We start from the raw sequence: 21,555 nt of genomic DNA on the forward strand, positions 1-21,555 counted from the left end.
AAATTGAGATTTATTATTTAAGTTAATGTATACTCTCAAAATGAATGAATAAAAATATAAATAGCAATATGAATTCATTGAATACTTTTTTCTGAAATTTGACATAATATTTGTCTTTAATTATGGTTTTTGCATATAGACTGAAAATGTCACATATGAGAAGAAAAATAAAAAAGTTTATGTGATGTTGGGCCTCAAAAAAAGGCTTTCTAGGAATATTTTTAACTCAGGGAAATTGAAGTTAGGTTTGGTCAAAGCCATATCACCCTTTATTGAAAAAAATGAAGATTCATTGTATTGTCATAGGAGAGAAGCCTGAAGGTAGTCACCCAGAGCTAATTGTGTGTGCCGTGTTTAATAAGGCTGCTGCCTAATGGACTTCATCACAGGGAAGTCTTTATCACCCAAGAGACCTTGACATTAAGAACATTATTGGAAGGGTTTCTGTCTACACGTGTATCCAGCCAGAATTAACATAAGATTTTTCCTAAAGGTTGATTGGTTCAGCCATCACTTTGATTTCCTGTCCCCTGTCACTTTTTGCAGTAATCACATATGTGGTTTTTGTTGTTGTTTTCTAAGCAAACTGGATTAAGGAAATCGTTTTTCACTTGTACTAGGAGGTATTTTTCATTAAACAGCCTGATCAAAGTTGTTATTTTCAATTTATATTCTAATAAAGTATACATTACAACTTATGAACATGAGTTACCCAGTGGTATTTTATTCCTGGATCCAACATAATTTATGGCCTCCAAGGATCTCTTTAGGCTATAAGAGCAAGAGAAAAGTGGTTGTCAATTGAAAAGTATGAGTACATATTCAAGGTGAGGTAGCGGATTAGACAAATAAGTGATAAATTTAAGATAGGTTAGAAATGTAGATATAACAAGATCATACAGAATTCTGGGGCATTAATTATTCAGGGTTATTTTTTTCTAAAAATATTATATGTCATATGATTCCTTTATTGTATGTTTAGCTCTTGAAAATTCCCTTACATTTCTTTGTTTCCAATATATATATTCTACTCTAAGGCCTAACAGATATTACCTTGGTAATATTGTCTTTTGGCATGCCGCTCGAGATCTTAGTTCTCCGACCAGGGACAGAACCCGGGCCGCCTGCAGTGGGAATGTGGAGTCTTAACCACTTGACTACCAGGGAAGTCAGGTAATATTAAGTCTTATAGGACTATAATTGCCAAAAGCTATGACTGCTGTTTTCTTTTGAGATATGGTCACTGATTGTGATCTCTGCTCTCAGTAGTGAACCTAGAGAATTCCTTAAGTATAGAGGATCATGTTTGTTTTTATGTGACTGATCTTCTGAGAAACATCTGATGGGTGCTATGTAAGAAACTGATTCAAAGAAAACCAATATTTAGGTCAATAAGTTTTGTATGAAGAAGCTTAAAATTAAGGTTCTACCTGAATAAGTATAATGAAGTTAGATGGTTAAATTAGATCTTTTCTGAAAAATTTAACTGTGCAACACAGAAAAACACCAGCATTTGATCATGGCAATACCACCCGAGGAGACACACAGAGACCTTGAGATAGTAGAGATGGTGAGTTAGAGAAGGTGGTGAGTTAGAGGAGGCTGTGAGTCAGCAAAATTCATAAGTAAACAGAAATCAGAAGTGATGGAAAATAAGAAATCAAAAGACACATTAAAATTTGAGGTTGCTAGAGTTTGTGCATAGCAGCAGGGATTATAAAAACACAGAAAGAGAGGGGTAGCATGTCCAAACTAAAGTTCTCCATACACCTGCTGCTGATAGAATAGGTCTGAGATAGCTCTGGGTTTGGGGTCAGATAAGTGAAAGATGTAGTGTATAATGGAGTTCTGTGATTGAAGGCAACTGATGAAACCACTTTACATATGGGTGTCTTACATGAAGATTTTTCTTCTCAATTTGATGCATGTAATGAGGTGGATAGACCTAGAGTCTGTCATACAGAGTGAAGTAAGTCAGAAACAGAAAAACAAATACTAACACATATATATGGAATTAAAAAAAAATGTCATGAAGAACCTAGGGGTAAGACAGGAATAAAGACACAGGCCTACTAGAGAACGGACTTGAGGATATGGGGAGGGGGAAGGGTGAGCTGTGACAAAGCGAGAGAGAGGCATGGACATATATACACTACCAAACGCAAGGTAAATAGCTAGTGGGAAGCAGCCGCATAGCACAGGGAGATAAGCTCGGTGCTTTGTGACCACCTGGAGGGGCGGGATAGGGAAGGTGGGAGGGAGGGAGATGCAAGAGGGAAGAGATATGGGAATCTATGTGTATGTATAACTGATTCACTTTGTTATAAAGCAGAAACTAACACAACATTGTAAAGCAATTATACCCCAATAAAGATGTTAAAGAAAAACAACAATGTAATGCCCTAACTATAAATAAAGAATAAAGTAATTTATAAGAAAGTAAAAAATGATAATAATAATAATAATAATTTTGGAGATTAGAATAAGAAGCCTATATATGCTTTCAGATGCAACTGAAAGACCCATCACTGAAGGTATATAATCCACCTTCCTTTTATTCTGGGCTCCCTTTCCTTAGACAATTCTTACTTTAAATTGGGTATATTTTCTGTGCATTATTATATAATCTCATCAAAAAATCCCCTGGTCATTCTGTTGGTTTTTAATTTGTACTGAAGTAACTTAGTTAACTGAGGCCCTATCTTGCCATCTTCTTGGGTAATTTATGTAATTTGGGCATGGAGTGAGTGTATGTGGTGTATGTGTTTGGGTGTGGTATGTTGAGTATTATGAGCAGTAATATTAATGATTTTCTAATTTGGACTACTTATAATAAAAATATTTTCAAAGCATTCTTGTATTAGACCCTCCTACTATTAATGATATCTGATTTTCTTTATCTTCTGGACAATTAGGTAAATTGCACTCATCTTCTTGAAGAGAGATGAAGTTATAGGACTTTCTGTGACAGTGACATATGAGCTGAAATTACATATATTAATTCTAGGTGAAAATATTTAGTTATCAAAGATAAACTCTTCAATTTGTTTTTTTCCTCTGCTGCATGGACATGGAGATACATGTTGACATCTAGGTACAATCCAGCATATGAAAAACAGCTGCACTTGACAGTTGCAATGGACAGTAAGTAGCAGGCTGCACAAACAAGAAAGGAAACTTTGTTGTTTTCAGCCACTGTGAGTTTCAGTTTGTTTGCTACCATAACTTAATCTAATCTACCCTGACACAGCCATAAATGAGCTATTACATTTTCTACATATTGAAGATAGAGAGCTTTAACAGGTAAGGGTTATTCCCCAAATGTTTCCACATTTCAGGGAGAGAATTCAAAAGATACACACTCATGTTCTTTTAATCAGGTAAAAAATCTTTAATGACACATTATTTTAAAAGTAATGTAATCATTTGTGACTAAACTTTCAGAGCAATTTGTTAAAAATAATCTCATTTGTTAACAAGTAAAATCATTTTTCTACTTAATGTTTATGGTTTTATAAATAGATTATATACTATTTCTAAAGGAACATGAAAGCATTAATTTGCAAATTCAAGTTTTAACAAATCCAATATGTAAAAAGTTTCCATACCCTACTTTGTCACTTAACTTTCTGTTCCATATGGCCACTTAATATTCCTGATTGGAAATCTTCAGTAATTAATTTCTGCTTTGTTAAATTTTATTAAATTATTATTTATGTCAGTTAAATTATTTTTATCTACTTTGAATGATCATAAGCTATCTTCCTTTTCTGTCCACCTGTATCTACTTGTATAATTAAATTGACCAAAATAAAAGAAAAAATGTAACTGCTTTACCTCTTTCTGAAACTGACTTGATTCTGATCAAATCTGCGTAAAAAAAAAAAAAAATGTGGAGCCATGTCCAAACATTACTCTATTAAGAACAGGCTTATAGAAAAACATGTAAGTATGTAAGTAGCCATGTGACTTGTTCTCATTTCATTGGCCAATGCAAGTCATAGGCTACTTGCAGCGATTATATTCAGAATAATACTACATAATAGTGACAAAAGTGTGTATTGTTGCCTTGTTCTTGAGTTTATTGGAATGGTATATAGGTTTTCAGTTTTGTATGATGTTGGCTGTCAGAATGAGAAAATATTAGTTTAATCACGATTATTTTTCTTACTTTACTAGGAATTTTCACTGGGAAATGCATACTGATTTTACCAAAAGATTTTTGGGTTCTATTATGAGAATCAGATAAAGTTTTTTCATTTTTGTTGTGATTATGATATAAATCAACATCTTATTATTTACCCATCCTAGCTCTTTTGGGTTCCTGGATCCAATTATGTGTATGTGGAGGGGGTTTCCCACCTAAAACCAAGCAATTCTGACACTGTCTACCCAGGGGTAGCATCAGATTCCACAGGCTAAGGGTTCAGTCCTACAAGACTGTCCCCCATCACCCATTACTTCAAATTAATTTGCTAGAGGAGTTCATAGAACTCCGAGAAACATTTTACTTACAGGATTACTGGTTTATTGTAAGAGGATGTAACTCGAGAACAGCCAGATGGAAAAGATGCATAGGGCAAGATGTAGGGAAAGGGCTCGGGGCTCTCATGCCCTCTCCCAGTGTGTCACTCCCCCAATATACAGGTGCTCACCAACCCAGAAAACATGGAATTTGGAGTATCTGTTTCTGCTGAAAGACTAACACTGAGATGCTGCTGGCAGGTACAAGACGCAAACAGAGTGAAGCGTACTCATTCTCCCTGCCAGCTGCCTTTCTATACCAGTGATGGCTGAACAGCAGTGAGCTGACAAAGGAGAATGCACTTTTCAGAGGCCCAGCTCCAACAAAGGGAAAATGTATAGAAAGGTAGCTTCGTAGCTGAGAGGCAATAGCTTAGTAAGTGATCCGAGTGAATCTGGTTTCTAATTTCTATTTTAAATATTATTAGTATGGTATTAGAGATACACCAGGTTTGTGAAATCAAAAAGTAAACTTTTCATGTCTTCTTTGCACTGAAATCATCTATAATATGAGAATTTTCTGCCCATTGAAAGTGTCAAAGCAATTTGAATGAACTCTCTGGGATCATGGCCATTTTGGAGGAAATTTTGGACAGTTTATTTAATTTTCACAATGGTTACTAGCATGTCTATGTCTCTGTCTTTGGTTAATTCTTTGGCTACTTTCTGACACATTCTGGAAAATCTTTCTGTTGCTGCTCTCCGTTGCGTTCACTATGCTTTGGCAAAACATTGTCACAATATGTATAATGGGTATTGATCTTTGGAATTATGAAATAAAGTGATAATTTAGGACATAGGGATGCTTTACAATGCAATAACAAATACATACAGAGAGAGGCTTAATCACACATGCCAGCATACTTATAAATTCATACAAATAATCAAATTTTGCATAATAAAATATTAACAGAACACTTTTTCAAATATATATGGAAGTGTAGAATAGATTTAATTGATCACTAAATCACAGACAACATTTTAAATATAGTAGTCCTATAGATCTTTCTCTAGCAACTACTTAAAAAACTTGCTTAATTTGGGTATCTTATGATTTGAAATTCAATATTAAACTACCTTCGAGGTAAACAAACTCTGGTTAGACTTTCATTAGTCAGGACCATTTATCTATCACTGGACTAGAATGGGGACTAGTACTGAGATAAAAAGAACATGTGAAAACTTTTGAAAATAATTACTTTCCTTTCTTTACCTTGTAGATCTTTAATGCTCTGTGTCCCTTTGGGTGATCTTTTGGGCCATCTTATCTAGAGATTCCAGGCCACACTACCTTTGAAGAACTTGCTCCTTTCTTTTTAGTTGGCAGCTTCCTTTTTTTCAAGTTTTCAGTTCTTTGTCAAACAACTATATTAATTTTACAACCTCAAATATGAAGCCAATGATAGTGGACTTAAACATTCTTGTGTTTTGAGGCTGGTGAATTTAATTCCTCTTAGATTCAGGTGCATTTTCAGAGTACACCAAGAAGGAAAAATTCCTTTATTTCTTTGCAGAAGAGAGAGTGAAAATACATTTATGCTTTATCATCATTTCCCAAACCCTTCTTGGTTTATAGCAGAAAAATACTGTTTAAAAGATCTTTTATCATGGTAAATGACAATCTAAAATTAAAATATCACATTTATTTAGGTATATAAAATATGGTCCTTAGGGAGATAAATATGGACATATGAAAGGAAGAAATCTTTGTATATTTGATTTTATTAATCTTTACAAAAGCTTTAAAAACATTTACTTTTAAGCAGTAAATGTCAAAAGAGGAAATTTGGTTTTACTGAGAGTGTTCTCAGAAGAAAATTTTTCTCCTGATCCTGTCTTTTATAGTCATTTTTTGGATCTGAGAGCATTTTCCCTGCTGTACCAATAGAATTATTATTTTCTTCTGTCTTTACTAGTAGTGCTCCTAAAACATGACTAACTACAAAGCAAATCTCCCATTGCCTGTGTCAGAACAATGTGATACATGCCTGAGTGCAATACCAGAAACAAAGCTTTGGTGATGCTTCTAAAGCAACACTCAATTAAGTTGTTGTTCATGCAGTAAATACAACATTAGACTCTTGGGTCCAGCATTCTGAACCAAGGGACAACACAACTTCACAGTCTCTGATAACAGGACATGCTTTGAACAGAGCAAAAATGCTTGTCCAAAAAGGAAAGCAGGGATTTTAGTAGGTTGTCTAATTGAAAACTAGTTTTACAAGCCCACTTTATTTTAGAGGCAGGGATAGCAAACAGGAAAATACGGTGATAGTTGACAGAGGAGTAACCTCACTTTTACCTTAAAAGATTAAGAGAAAGTGGTTTTAGAATTATTGTTAGAATGGACATAATTTTATTTCTTATTTTGAAATCAAGTTTAACACTTCATAGTAAGATAGGACAATATCAGCCTATGTACAGTTAAAGCATATGCAAAGGAAATAAAATTCTATTAAAAATAATAGAAAAATGAATTATGCTGGTTTTCAAATGCAAATGGTGTCTGCTGATTTTTGTTATCATTTTTGCTAGCTTGTCTAGCAAACTTAAAATCCATGATGCTAAATATATGAGAAAAAAAATTGTCTGAGTAATAAATGTCTTATCTCTTAATTTAAAAAGTCAACTTAGGAGCAACTAAAAATTCAAGACTCTTTTTCTTTCTTTCTTTCCGTTTCAGTTAGTGTATTTATTTTTATTGGGGTATAGTTGTTTTACAATGCTGTGTTAGTTTCTACTGTACAGAGAAGTGGAGTTCCTTGTGCTATAAAGCAGGTTCTCTATTTTATACATATTAGTGTATATATGTCAATCCCAATCTCCCAATTCATCCAATCCCCCCCTTTACCCCCTTGGAAGACACTTTTCTTTATAATCCACCTTTGATAATATTAATCATTCAATAATTTTACATTTTGATTAGCATATGTATTATATTATAGAAATAACACTTGCTCAAAATAAATATTCTGATGAAGTAATATGACAGTTATCTCTAGGCCCATAGTAAATAAGTAATTGTTTAGGTACATAGGTTTTGACTTAATCTTATAGTGTATTTCTTCCCTAAATTGTAGAAGAGTATTCCATAAGTTAAGTTAATGATACAGCAAATATGCCAGGTAATAGCAATGTTATAGAAACACAGAATTGGCTAACATAGTTACAGAAAAGGACACATATGAGATTTAGCAAGGTTGGGGAGAGGCAAACAGAATATAAGACATAAATTTAATAAAAACCATGAATGATATAAAAGAACAAGTATAGGAAACAGCTGGGAGGTCAACATGCATCACTATACCAGCTTGTCACAGACACTTGATTTGGCTCCCCCAAACTCCTGTCCAGCTTCATTCAATTTCATGATGATTGAAAGATGAAAACAACCTTTCTCACACTCTCTTACAGGTAGGGTCTGGATGCAAGTAAGGTATCCTAATAGTTGCACACAAACAATGCTTGGAAGGTGGAAGTGAGGCAGAAGCTATCTCTTGCAGCTGTTTTCTCTCGCAAGCAAGATCATGAGAGATGAAAAAGTATGGTAACAGGACATGCAGACTCACCATACTTTAGTATCCAGCTTCTTGGGCATTGAAAACACTGTTGGCCAGTGTTGGTGGTTGCAGTGTCAACAACATTTTCTTGCATTCTGGATTGGAGCTAGATGGTGGTACTTCAAATCATTAATAGAATGATGGCCTCCTGGCCGCGGCACGTCCATGCTTTCCCAGGTTTTGATTAAGTCTTAATTCTCTGCATTAAATTCATTTCTGATTGAAATAAGTAGAAGGGTTTCTATTTTCTGAACTGAACTTTGAGTGCGAGATGGAAGGCTTAAAGATTTGACTACAGTGTTACAGATGATAAGGAATGAAGGAGGAAAAAAAGGTAAAAAGGAAGGAAGTTGAAAAGAAGAGAAAGGGGGGAGAAACTGAAGCTTATTATTGATTATTCATCATCTATAATACACTGGTAACTGTCCTTGTCACTTTTACCTGTTTGAATTGCCTGGATAACAGATGTAACTTGGAAGCAACAAAAATAATTAAACTACCAGTATTCTACTGCTTACTGCATTTATAGGTTCAGGTCAGATAACAGCAGAAGTGTATTTCATACAATAGGTACTCTGTCCTTCTGAGTGTGTCCCCAAAACACACTCAGACACAGCCAGAGCTAGTATAACATCCTTAGAAGCATACAAATCTTGTAAGACAATGAGTCTCTTCTTCATGTATAATTTGAAAATTCTAATTGTTAATAATCCAAAAATTTTCTGACTTTCCCATAATGATTACTTTCATGTTTTCTTGAAGAGTGACATATTAAATATTCACTTCATCAAAATTTTGAGGTTCCTGCTGGCTAATGTCTTAAGGAAATGCTGATATGCTTATTAGTAATCTAGCACTGCTGGTAAACTCTCACCCTATCTCCAGCTCACTCCAGACCAGTGGGGCCCACTTCTTCATCTCAGTGTCAACCACACTTGAAATTTGTTCTTCCAGAGGTAAATTGAATCACTCTACAGAGTAAAACAAAATTCAGAGTTGCCCCTTTTTTGTTCTCCCTCTTCTCCCTGTTTCTAGTGATAGTTTCGTTCCAGGATTAGAATCTTAGCTCAAGTACCTAAGACCCTATTTATCTGCCAAACTTGGCCAGTTCTATTTCCTTTGGAGGGCTCTTTCCCTTACATTACTCATTTAATTAACTGGAATCCCCAACATTTGTACAGACTAATACTACTGCTTCCTGTCAGTCTTCTCTCATTTTCTTCATGGTTTCTCTAGTGCCACACTCTGAATAGGTATCGTGAAAACCATCCCTGTCCCTTAATTATGCATAAGCACTGGAAACAACTATTTACAGAGCTAATTAGGAATGACACAGCCATACTCCCTTGTCTGTACCCTAATATGAAATTCTCAGCTTCCTCCCTGAAATAGTTTTTGTATACATCTGTGTCTCCCCCTCCATCCTCATCCACTACTCCATCTTCTTCTGTTGCAATAAGCGGATATATATTTTGTTCTAAGATGAAATAAAGGGCTTCCCTGGTGGCGCAATGGTTGAGAGTCCGCCTGCCCATGCAGGCGACATGGGTTCGTGCCCCGGTCCGAGAAGATCCCACATGCCGCGGAGCGGCTGGGCCCGTGAGCCATGGCCACTGAGCCTGCGCGTCCGGAGCCTGTGCTCCGCAATGGGAAAAGCCACAACAGTGAGAGGCCCGCGTACCGCAAAAGAAAAAATAATAATAATAATAAAATGAAATAAAAATGATATCAATATGTAAATAACCAAGCTATGGAATATTTATAACACCCAAAATTCTTTCCACAAGATTATTTTATTTTGTACTTTATTTCATTTAGACAAAGAAGCTTACTTCTAGAAGGTAAGCTCCATAGAGATATTCTATTTTAGCAATTACTATATACCCAGATCTCAATGCAATCTTTTATATGAGTTAACACACATTTAATAATTTTAAAAAATTAAGCAAAAGGAATTAATGAATTTATCTTCACTCAGTGATAATTATTATTTACAGTATGTATTGAGCATAATTTGCTATTTATTTATCCTTCAACATTGCTGCTTACAGGCACACATTCAGCTTCACCACAGGAAATGTAAAATTTTTATTTAGTGCTGAAAATATATTGTATATCCACTAATTGCTACCATTGATCACTTTAAATATTCTTCGTTCAAATAAAAATAATATAGAATAAAAGGAATTATCTAAATGTCTATGAAAAGAGAATCTGGTCAAAATCAAGGAAACAGAAATGCATCTAATAAAATGAGGTAATAAAATTATTGTGCCATATCTATTACCCGTGGATCTGCTTTTTCTTTCTCCCAAAGCCCAACATATTTCTCAACAACTAACCTTGCAGCTCAGCTGGTAAGCCATTTTCCATGCACACAGGAAATATAAACTAATTTGAGTTTTTGCTTAAGTAACACAAATTTATAATGTGGTTCTGTTACCAAAAACGTACATCCCCAAATTGTAGACAAATGCTTTCTGGATTATTCATAGTTTTGGATAATCCATGCTGCTGCTCTCTCATAGTTGAGAAGTATTTGTGAAAACATTCTGAAAATGTGCTAATTACTTAAAATAAAAATAGATCTTTCTATGCTTGTAAGCATAATTTTAATATTTATACTCTGGATATTTATGACATAACATCTGCCTAAAATTTCATGTGCTATTTAAATTAAATATGATAGATTGAATAAATTAGTAGGAAGATTTTTATTAAGCTAGAATAACAAAAATAAGGATTTTAAAAAACAAACATTATCTCTACATTTTGTTTTATACCTTTGAAAATAACATTACATAAATAAAGGTATATTCATTACTTTTTCTCCAACACAACCATTGAAAAATCCTTTGACTTCTATGAATAATTTAGCTTAATACTTTAATCATTTTTTTTACCAAAAGCTGCAGTCACTTAATATATGCTCACCTCACTGGAACAAATAGTTGCTCTGATATCTGATACATACAAAGTTAATTTGGAAGAAAGAAGACTGGCAACAACATTTCTTACCATTTTTATCTTCTTCAGATAGCTGGCTTTGGTCCAGTGGGATGATATAAAGGTTTCCCAGAGAAATATTAAGTATTTCTATAGAAAAAAAAATCAATTTCAGTGTGATTTAGCAACATATGAAAGGTAAATATGTAAACCGTATTAATCACTGTTAGGAATCTCACAGCTCTCTCACAGACTGATTGACTTTTGATCTCATTCTCTCACTGATCTAGAAGTATACATCGAGTCTATCATATATCCAGTATTGTGCTAGATACCACCTACTTGTAAAAAAATGAGCTTGTTACTTTGCAGTATGTTCCATGATGGAGGTGAGCACAGGGTGCCATGGGAGCAAATGTAAGGAACCCTCAGTCTGGGAAACATCCTGAGTGGAATTCTGCATGATTAGCAAGACTAACCCCCTCCTCTTGAGTCTCTCAGTCTTCCAATATATTTTTCTCACATTAGTCAATTTTTTTTTCCCTAAAAATGAATCTCATGTTATTTTTCAAATTAAAATTCTTCCTAATGCTTCCCTGGTAAAATCCAAACTTCTTTCATGGCTCATAAGACTCTTCATGATTTTCTGTTGCTCACAGCTACAGACTCATCTCTAAATATTCCTTAAGATACTGTGCACCATAAAGTGAAACAATATGAGTTACATTTCCCCCAAACTCATCTTTTGATCATCCTTCTGCTTTAAATACTTTTATCTAACTTGTTTACTCTTATGCATATCTTTAAACTCAGGGTTTCACAAAATGAGGAAAACCTTCCCAAATCCATCAGGCTGCTTAAATGGTCCTCTATGGTACTTCCATATTATCTGGCACTTTCCTTTGAATATTTTTACCATATTGTACCATAAAAGCCTCTCTGCCAAACTGAACTGAGAAACATTTGAAGACAAAAACAGTTTCATTCATTTCTACATTTCCAGTTTAGCACACTGTCAGCACATAGTAGGCAGTCAATGAAAATCTCCTAAATGAATTAAATAATGACTGATTGTGGAGCAGCACTGAAGTGTTTTTTTTATCTTTTTCCATCAAAACAATTCATCCCAGGGAGACAAGAATGAAAATGTATAAGTTGTGGGGATTAGTGTAGCAATACCTCTCCACTACCTAAGTGATATCTCCACTTCCAGTCTTTTCCCCATTAAATTTGTCCTCAGATTGTGTTGAGATCCTCTTTTGGACACATATTAACCTGGGCTTAACTGGGCTGGATCTGAACTATCATACTGATGTGTTTATATGCCCACAGTTTCCATGTAGTTTTTTGCGTATCCAGTATATAGTACAGTGCCTGGGACGTAATATTTTAGAAATAATTTTTCCATTCATCTAACTATTTATTTAGCAATTACATGCTTAGGAGCTTCTATTGATTGGGGCAGATAAATATTACACAACCATCAACAGTGTTTGCAATAGTACAAACTGAGATAAGCAAGGAAAAGGAAAGAATACAGTTACAGGGGTTTATGTAAGACAGAAACCTGACCTAAAAGCTTGGGAAACAGGTAAGGTTGTCCTGAGCATTTAAGTGGGAGAAAAATAGAAATGTTGAATTGGAGTTAACTAGGTGAAGGTGAGCAGAGGAGAGGGCATTCCAAATGGAAGAATAAGACTACACAAAGAATCAGTAGTAAGAAGGAATGAAAAGAATGACAGTATGTTTGAATCTTGAAGAGCAAATGAATATGTGATACAAGATTAGAAGAAAGAGGTATAAAGGTAGGGGTCATAACAAGGAGGCCTGGTGGCTACAGTAAGGATTTCCATTTTTTTTCTAGAAGCAATGAGAAAAATGTAATAAGTCTTAAACAGGAAATGACATCATGATATTTCATTTAAAAAACAACCTAAGTGTGAGGCACAGAATATAATGAGGCAAGAATAAATACTAGGAGTCCAAACGAGATGACATAGCAGACCAGGGTAGGAATAATGCATATGGAGACAATGAAATAAATATTAGGAAGTAAAAGTAAAATCAGTATGAATAATGAGAGATGGATGTTGCAGGGGAGGGAGAAAGCTGTTTTGAGTTGAATATTGGGCAATTTTCCAGTAAGACTGGAAAAAGAATAAAGGAATGAATAAGTGAATGAAATGGTAAAACTAAAAAGGAATACATGTTATGGTAAGAGTAATATTAGTAATATTGAAATGTTTTAATAGAAATTTGAAGTTGAAAAATGAAGTCAAATATAATTTGAAGACAGTTGATGAGAAGGAGTTCATAGTAAGAGTTGAAAGAAACACATTACATACAATTTTCAGAGGTCATAATAAAGGGTAAGTCCTGTTTATGGTTTTTGAGGTTTGAACTATGCTATGGGATGACCAAGACAAATGGGAAAATCCTGCCAGGGAACTGGAGTGATGTAAAGTTAAAATTCAGTTGGTTAAAAAGGACAGAATTGAGTGATAATGGTGACTAGATCAAGGAGTTCAATAAATCGTTGACACTGTTATTAAAGGAACTATAAATGATTAAGCATTAAGGGAAGAAGCAAGTGAGCCAGGTGTTGAAGTCATCAAGGAAGATGGAGAGATGCAAAGTGATATGGCATGACCTTAAAGAAACCACGATAACTCAGTTGGAAGCAGAAGAGCTAATGTTTCAGTGTGAGGTGGCAGCAGTTCAACAGTCTGGAATTTGTACCGCAGTATATGGGCAAAATGAATACAACTTCAACTTCAGCTGGGTGGAGAAGAGTGAGAGAGTGGTAATATTGTCACTTTTGTGCCATTCCAGCTTTATGTGTTAGCACTTTTGATTCCAAGTTACAAGTATACAATTCAAATTAACTTTATTTTTTTTTTTTTTAAAAAAAGGTAAGTTTTTGGCTTTCATAATTGAAAATCTACTTTTGTGCATTTCTTAGTACCGGTGTTCAAGTGATGAGTCAGTCTTCCTTCCTCTTCTTTGCTCTGTGAAAGTGAAATAATTGGAAGGCTCTATAACATAACAGCAAAGACAATTTGGGCAGCTGGAGGTCTACTTAATACTTAGTTATACCATTCACTTTTCTCAGTACCAACAAAAATTACCAATTACTGGGAGAACTTCACCTTGCCCTGTTGCATTACATATTATCCTCAAACAAATTGCTGTCAGCAGAGAGATATTGTACTCTGCTTGGTGAGACCTCATTCATGTGTCCACCCTTCTGCAAGGGGTGAGGAAGGGGTGACCCTTCTAAGACTATGTAAGATGAGGTTCACTTTGAAAAACAGGTTCTATTTTCAGAGGAAGGAAGAGTGTTCCCAAACCCTCAAAAACAATATTTATACAAAATGTACTTCAGAGTCAATATTTCTAAACTGAACTCATCTTTCTCTAAAAATCAATTTCTCCTTTTCTACATATTTCTTAATCAGTGACCCCTTTGTGTTTATTTTTCTTCTGTTGCCCAAACAGATCATCTGGGAGTTATCTAAGACTCTTTCCTCTCACTCAGGGAAAGTAATTTATATTTAGTTAGAAATCATTTGAAGGAAACTATTTAGGTATAGTTAAGGCTTATGACATACCAAGGAAGATTTTTTAAGTATTTAAACCCTGCCACGATATTAGTGGTTTTTTTACATTTAGGGACCAATGAGCTCCAGAATTATTTGTTGTTATGATTATCTTTTAATGAAGTTATTTTCACCAAGTGGTTAAAATGATAGGATATGCAGCCAACGAACTTGAGTCTGGATTTCAGGGTACTCTGTTTAACATTGGACAAGTTTCTTTATCTGTAAAGTGGAGACAATTCAGAACATTATTCAGAGATATGGTGTAAGGATAAAATGACATAATGCATAAAATATGATCTACATGGTGTCTGGCTCATGGTAACTGTTTAATAAATGTTAAAACTTATTGTTTTTGAAAAAACATGCCTCTGCTTTGGGATCTGGTCTTTTCTCTTTATTATAGCTTTAACATGATGAATATACTATTAGTCTTGTTTCTTTCAAGAACAGCATATGCTTCTGATGCCACACTGTGGGGTCAAGGACAGGTTCCCACTTTAATGCTTACTAATTCTAGCTAATCTGTTGGATTATTTATATAGAATCAAAACAATGGAGAATGGAAAGATGCCTGGCATCTGACCGTAGACTAAAACTCTCAGGGCATTGCCCTCTCTTCAGACTCAAAGGAGGACGATAAGAAAAGGAAAGGCTGACATGTTTCAGAGTATAAAAGTAACAATGAGGCAGAAAATGGAAGAATTAAGTAAATTTAGAGGCCTCTGTTGAGATCTATAATTTTGCTCCAGCAATCTGAAACTCAATTTTTGTGGTAATTTAAATGACTCTGCCTATCTTCCCTCCTTTTCTGCCTCTCTTCCCTTAGTTAAATTTAACAGTAGGGTTAATTAAGTGCTTCTGGGACATTGTAGTAACTAGTCAAATTCAATTTGAATTGTTTAATCAATAAAAGAAATAAGCGTTCTGCAAACTATGTTAGTTTTGCTTTTTTTCTTCCACCTAAGAATAGTGTTATGTATGTACTTTTGTAGAGCTTAAAAAGATTTCATAGGTAAAAATACACATTGCAATTTGTCACTCCTTTCCTGTGTGATAGACCTAAATACAAATAAAATGTTCATTATTCTTCTGAGCATAAATTAAACAAATGTATGATACAAAATGAAACTGCCTTTGTATTATCTTTGTTCTAAGACAGAATCGATTTAGAAGATGTGAACAAATCACATTAATTTAATAGGCATTAGTTGGTGTTTCTTCTTTGAGGGACAGTAGTTAGTGTGACACAGCTTGGCCCTCTTAGCTTCTTCCCTTTTTCCTTACCAGGGCAAGATGTATGAATTGTCTGATTGATACATTTTGAAGCAGGAACTGGGTTAATGTAGGCAGTATCATCCCTCCCTTATGGATCTGCCTTCTTCCAGAATGCATTCTATTCTACGCCAGTCCCATTCATAAACTTCACTCAGAGTTTGTCAATCCCTGCACCACTGACATTTTAAACAGATAATTCTTTGTTGTATCCATTGTCTTGTGCATTGTACGATGTTTAGCAGCATCCCTGGCTTATTTTATCCACTAGATGCCAGTAGCACTCCCCCACTTGTGACAACCAAAAACTTTCTCCAGGTATTGCCAAATGTCATCTGAGAGGGAGATCACTCTCAGTGGAGAACCACTGCTTTGAGGCTTCACAGGGACTACTGCCCCAGACTGAATGGAAGACTCAGCCTAATTCTGATTAACCCAGCCAAATCCTACAGTAACACTGTCAGTAATAGAGGTGGTACTTTAAGCTCCATCTGTGTATCTCATTTGTTTCTCTTTGAAACAGTCCAAACTCTGAAGGGGGTTGGTTATGGGCCTTCTACAATTTCAATCATAAAGAACACAATTAGGTTTCTTTGTTTGTTTGAAAAAGTTAACTACAAATGCAGTATGAGTCCATGGATGAGAAGGAAGAAGTAAAATATTTTATAATTTTGAATTCCCTGTCAATATTAATAATTAGTCCAAGAGCCACATTGTTGCTTATTAAGCACATATTATTACTGTAGATATGAAATAGGATGGAAACTTTTGAAAGAGATCAGAACATGTTCAGAGAAAGGGATATATTTTCCTAGTCTCACTTTGCCTGGGAACTATTTCTCACACTGTTGAGATTAACGGACAAGAGTGTAGACTCTGGCATCAGACAGGCTTGAGTTATTTATTAGATCTGTAACTGTATTTAATATAAACATTTTCAGGACTTCCCTGGTGTTGCAGTGATTAAGAATCTGCCTGCCAATGCAGGGAACATGGGTTCGAGCCCTGGCCCGGGAAGATCCCACATGATGCAGAGCAACTAAGCCCGTGCGCCACAATTACTAAGCCTGTGCTCTAGAGCCCTCGAGACACAACTACTGAGCCCACGTGCTGCAACTACTGAAGCCTGCGTGCCTAGAGCCCATGCTCCGCAACAAGAGAAACCACCACAATAAGAAGCCTGCACACTGCAACGAAGAGTAGTCCCCGCTTGCTGCAACTAAAGAAAGCCCATGTGCAGCAACAAAGACCCAATGCAGCCAAAAATAAATATATAAAATAAATAAATTTATTAAAAAAAAAACATTTTCTCTGATCTTGTTTTCTCACCTCTAAAAGAGGCTAATATTGGCACGTCCTTCACACATTCTTATTTTTGAAGATTACATTAGATAATGTGTGTCAAGTACTTATCACAGTATCTGGCATGTAGGAAACTCTAAAAGAATTACAGCCATTATTCTAATTTGCACTTAAAATGATGACAGCAGGACAAGTATCTATGTATGATGTGCTCAGGGCAGAAAGCAGACGGATCATTGAGACTCTGCGATCAGCAGAGATAGAGAGAATAATTGGGACATCAGACCACAGAGTGTAACCCGGTTGCTGAGCAAGCTTAGAAGGATGATGTAACAAAAAAGACCACGAGACTGTAGCTTCAGCACATAGTGCAGCACAGTGAAACATGCAAACCCAAAGAGCGAGAGAGGGACATTTCCCAATCAATCAAAGGAAAAAAAAATCACAGAAAATGTGGCCATCTTTAGTTGCCTCTGTTGGAAAGAAGAAGTCTTGGTTATTAGCAGGTATGTTTTGGATTTAAGTGTATGTGGAAGGTGTCAAAGGCCTGCAGCCAGCCAGATTTTGAAGGTCCTTCTATATACTTCATAGGAAGATAACTGGAAAAGAAAGAGAATAGGATGACCCCAAACAGTCAGTGACAATACTGAACTATTTCCTCTAACCTCAAAATATTTAGCACCCCATTGATTTGGAAATAGTTGTTAAATAAAAATCACAATTGCTGTGCATATTGAAATCATCAACATAAAGAATGCATAGCTTAATTTTCCAGTAACCATTTTGGTGGCTCTCACTTAACTCATTTATGAAAGGACCGTGTTCAAAAGTATTGTTAAAATGGAAACAGATGAACACAAGTGGACACAACCAACCATGTGAACACAGGACACAAGTGGACACAACCAACCATATGAACACAGGGAATCTGCATAGAAAACAACTTCTCTCAATTGCGTCTGACAACAGTATTCATTCTAGTTCCACAAGCGGTGCCTGAGTCGGGATTGTTACTAGATAACCGATTCTTGCAGTAGCAGGTTAGAGAGACATTTTTACATCGTGCTAAGTGGGTTCAATGACCCTCAGGTACAACCTTTCCCCTACCTGCTCAGCTGTTAAGGCATTAAAACAAAGGTGGTTAACAAGCCCGGACTCTGGTGGGGGATGTGAAGTAGAACACTGTTATTCTGCTTTCTTTCTGCCTCCGTAGATATTGGCTTGATCACAATTATTCTGAGGGTCCTACTGCGAGGACAGTAGAGAGTTGTCATGGAAAAAAAGTAAAAGAAAAGAAAATCATAAAACTTAAGAAAGTTTCCTATACATTCTACCCTTTGGAGAGTTTTCGAGAAGAAAGAGAATAATGTCTTTGATTGTTGAATTTTCAATTTTCCCAGAAGGAGTTCTGCACTCTGTGGAAACAGGAAAACCAATGTGATTAAACATCTCTTTTATCTTAAGACTCTTCTCACAATTTGAAAAATTCAAGGTACTATAGTTCAAATTTAATATAGTCCCTTCCCTACTTTCATTTCACATGGGAAGAATGTTAGAAATCTAGCAAGAAGCTAAAAGTTAGTCTTAGGAAATATTTTTTTATGTTAAACAAAATCCTTAAAAGTATAATGCAATATAACAGTAAGATAGAGATCTTGCTTTGTGTGTATATCAATTTCCTCATTGTCCATGTAAATTCATAGTTTTGAGGGAAACTGTCATGTAAAACAGCTATTTCACCATTAGAATGTCCCTGTGATGATACACAACTATTCAAATATTTTAAAAATATGTTTAAATACTGCGTGGGGAAAAGTGAACTATATTTTTTAAAACTCTAAATAATTTTTGTCAAACTTTTCTGAACTGGTTTGGTAGTAGAGTTTCTCAAAGAACTTTGAAAAAGTGAAAGTTCTGGGGTTTCCCTGGTGGCGCAGTGGTTGAGAGTCCGCCTGCCGATGCAGGGGACACGGGTTCGTGCCCCGGTCCAGGAAGATCCCACATGCCGCGGAGCAGCTGGGCCCGTGAGCCATGGCCGCTGAGGCTGCGCGTCCGAAACCTGTGCTCCGCAACGGGAGAGGCCACAACAGTGAGAGACCCGCGAACCATCAAAAAAAAAAAAAAAAGTGAAAGTTCTATATCATTATTTTAATAGTATTTACACACACTGTAAAATGGAGAAATGAAGTCAAAACTCAAGCTCAAATTAAGACTTATCTTTTTGATCTTTGGAGGTTTGATACCTTGAGTTGATTTTTTTTTTTAACTCAGAATTTCTTAGATTTACTTCCTGTACAAAGCATACTACATCTTAAGAGTTAGCTGAGCATTGTCTGTTTGCTTACAGAAGGCGGAAGAGCTAGGAAAAGCTGGAACCTGGGAAGTTGCCTAAATGTAACATGCTCTTTCTGGACTCTATAAGCTTGCAGAGACAGTTTCCTTTAGCTAGAATGTCCACTGCTCAATTCAATGCTACTTGTTCTTCAAAGGTCATTTCAAATATCACTCCTCCTTTTGTGAAACCTTTAAAGTGTTTCCATAGCACTTTGTGAATATGTACAGTGTGTCAATATCTCTAGTTTAAATACTATCTGTCTGACTAAATTTCCAGCTAGGTCTTATGCATCTTTGTGCCTGTTTGGTTTCTTCTCTTATCACTCATCCAATAAATAGTTGCTAAATAAATACTGAATGAAAAGTTTATCCATCGGATAGTGAAGTTGACAGGGAATAAAACTCAGCCAGTGATGCTGAAGGAAGGTTTCATCTGTGCATCTGAAAGATAGGGCATGACAAAAATAAAATCTTGATTCATGATACCAGCATTAGTTCTGCCATCCATCCCTAAATGTAGAAGTCATTCTATAAAACCTTCTCCTAATTTATATTTTCTGTCCAGTCAGTTATGATTCTGACAGTTCTACTTTGACTCTAATTCTGCCTCCTAACTTAGCATACCAAATGCTATGGTGTTGGTTCAGAACCTACCTTGCAACTCCACCAAGAAATGTATCGCTGCTGTTACATATAGATTTCCAATATACATAATAAATGTACTTACTGCTTATTTGGTTTAAATTGTAATACTTGTCTCACTTTTATCTGCTTATAATTCCATCTTATCTTTTTCTTAAAAAAGTTCTTACTAAATTCTCACTTTGTATCCTATACTATGCTGAAGGATATAGGGGATATAAAAACAAATTTATATCACCAAATACTTATCCTTGAGGTTCTTATATCTCAGTAGAAAGAAAAAAGCAAATGTAAGTCAAGGGCAACTGGGACATGATGGAGACTTTATAAATATTTGTGGAATGACTGAGTAAAGTTTAGCTTTGCAAGATAAAGATCATAAGCACAATGGTAATGTAGAAATGCAGGAAATCAATAAATTCTGAAATACAGGAAGGAGATACCAGTAAAAAGACAGCTGGAAGTCAAAGAGTTAGGGTGATTTGTGGAAGTAGATAGTGAAAAACAGTCTAGATGACAAAAACAGTGGCCTCAGATGTTAGGACCTTTAAAAAAGAGATGTAAATATAGGTGCAGAGACTAGAATTTTCACAGAAAATTTTCATAAATGACCATACTGTATAGAAAGGTTTTAGTATCTTTCGAGTTCACATCCTTTGCTTTCTTCATCATGCCAGATGGCCTTGACCTTGTATGTGTCTGTAGATCCTGGCTCCTGTGTGCTCACTAGGAGTGAGAACTGCTTGCCCTGATTTCTCTTTACCTGATACCATCATGTTTCTCACTCATCACTGTCTTTGTGGATTAGATTTTTGGCATGCATTACATGATTTGATTGATGTACCATAGGTATACTGTGGATAAATGTTCTAATTTTGATAAGCATTGTAAGCTGGCAAGCTGGTGGCTCAATCTGAAAAGACAAACCTTGTACAATCCAACAAGAAATCTTTCCAGCTAAAAACAAAGCAACAGACCTTTTACTGGCTGGGTCAGAAAATTGCATCTGTTAAGCTCACCTGGTAGAATTGTTGTTTTTGGTCCACAAGGGAGCTGATGAAAAGGAAAGTGCAAAATACACACAGAAAACATGGGCCTTCCTAGAGAGAGGTCAGTAATTAGGGGAATTTGCTTGTGTGTTACAGATGGCAGATGCCAGAACCATATAACGTGAATGAATCTGCATTGTGTAGTTGGTTTCATAGTAGAAAAACTCTCACTGTTTTCATTTTCTGAGTGTGGCTGTGCCTCTAAGCTTATCCAGTGGTAATGGTCTGCATTGTGATATGAACGAGAATAGACGTCTGCATTCACAAGTAGGATGGGCTTCCTTCAAAAGTAGAACTGAACTGCCTTTGGCAACACATTTCTAG

The sequence above is a fragment of the Aethalodelphis obliquidens genome, unplaced genomic scaffold, assembly GCF_003676395.1.
Source record: "Aethalodelphis obliquidens isolate GAN/ISIS:26980383/991018 unplaced genomic scaffold, ASM367639v1 scaffold76, whole genome shotgun sequence".
Classification (NCBI taxonomy): domain Eukaryota; kingdom Metazoa; phylum Chordata; class Mammalia; order Artiodactyla; family Delphinidae; genus Aethalodelphis; species Aethalodelphis obliquidens.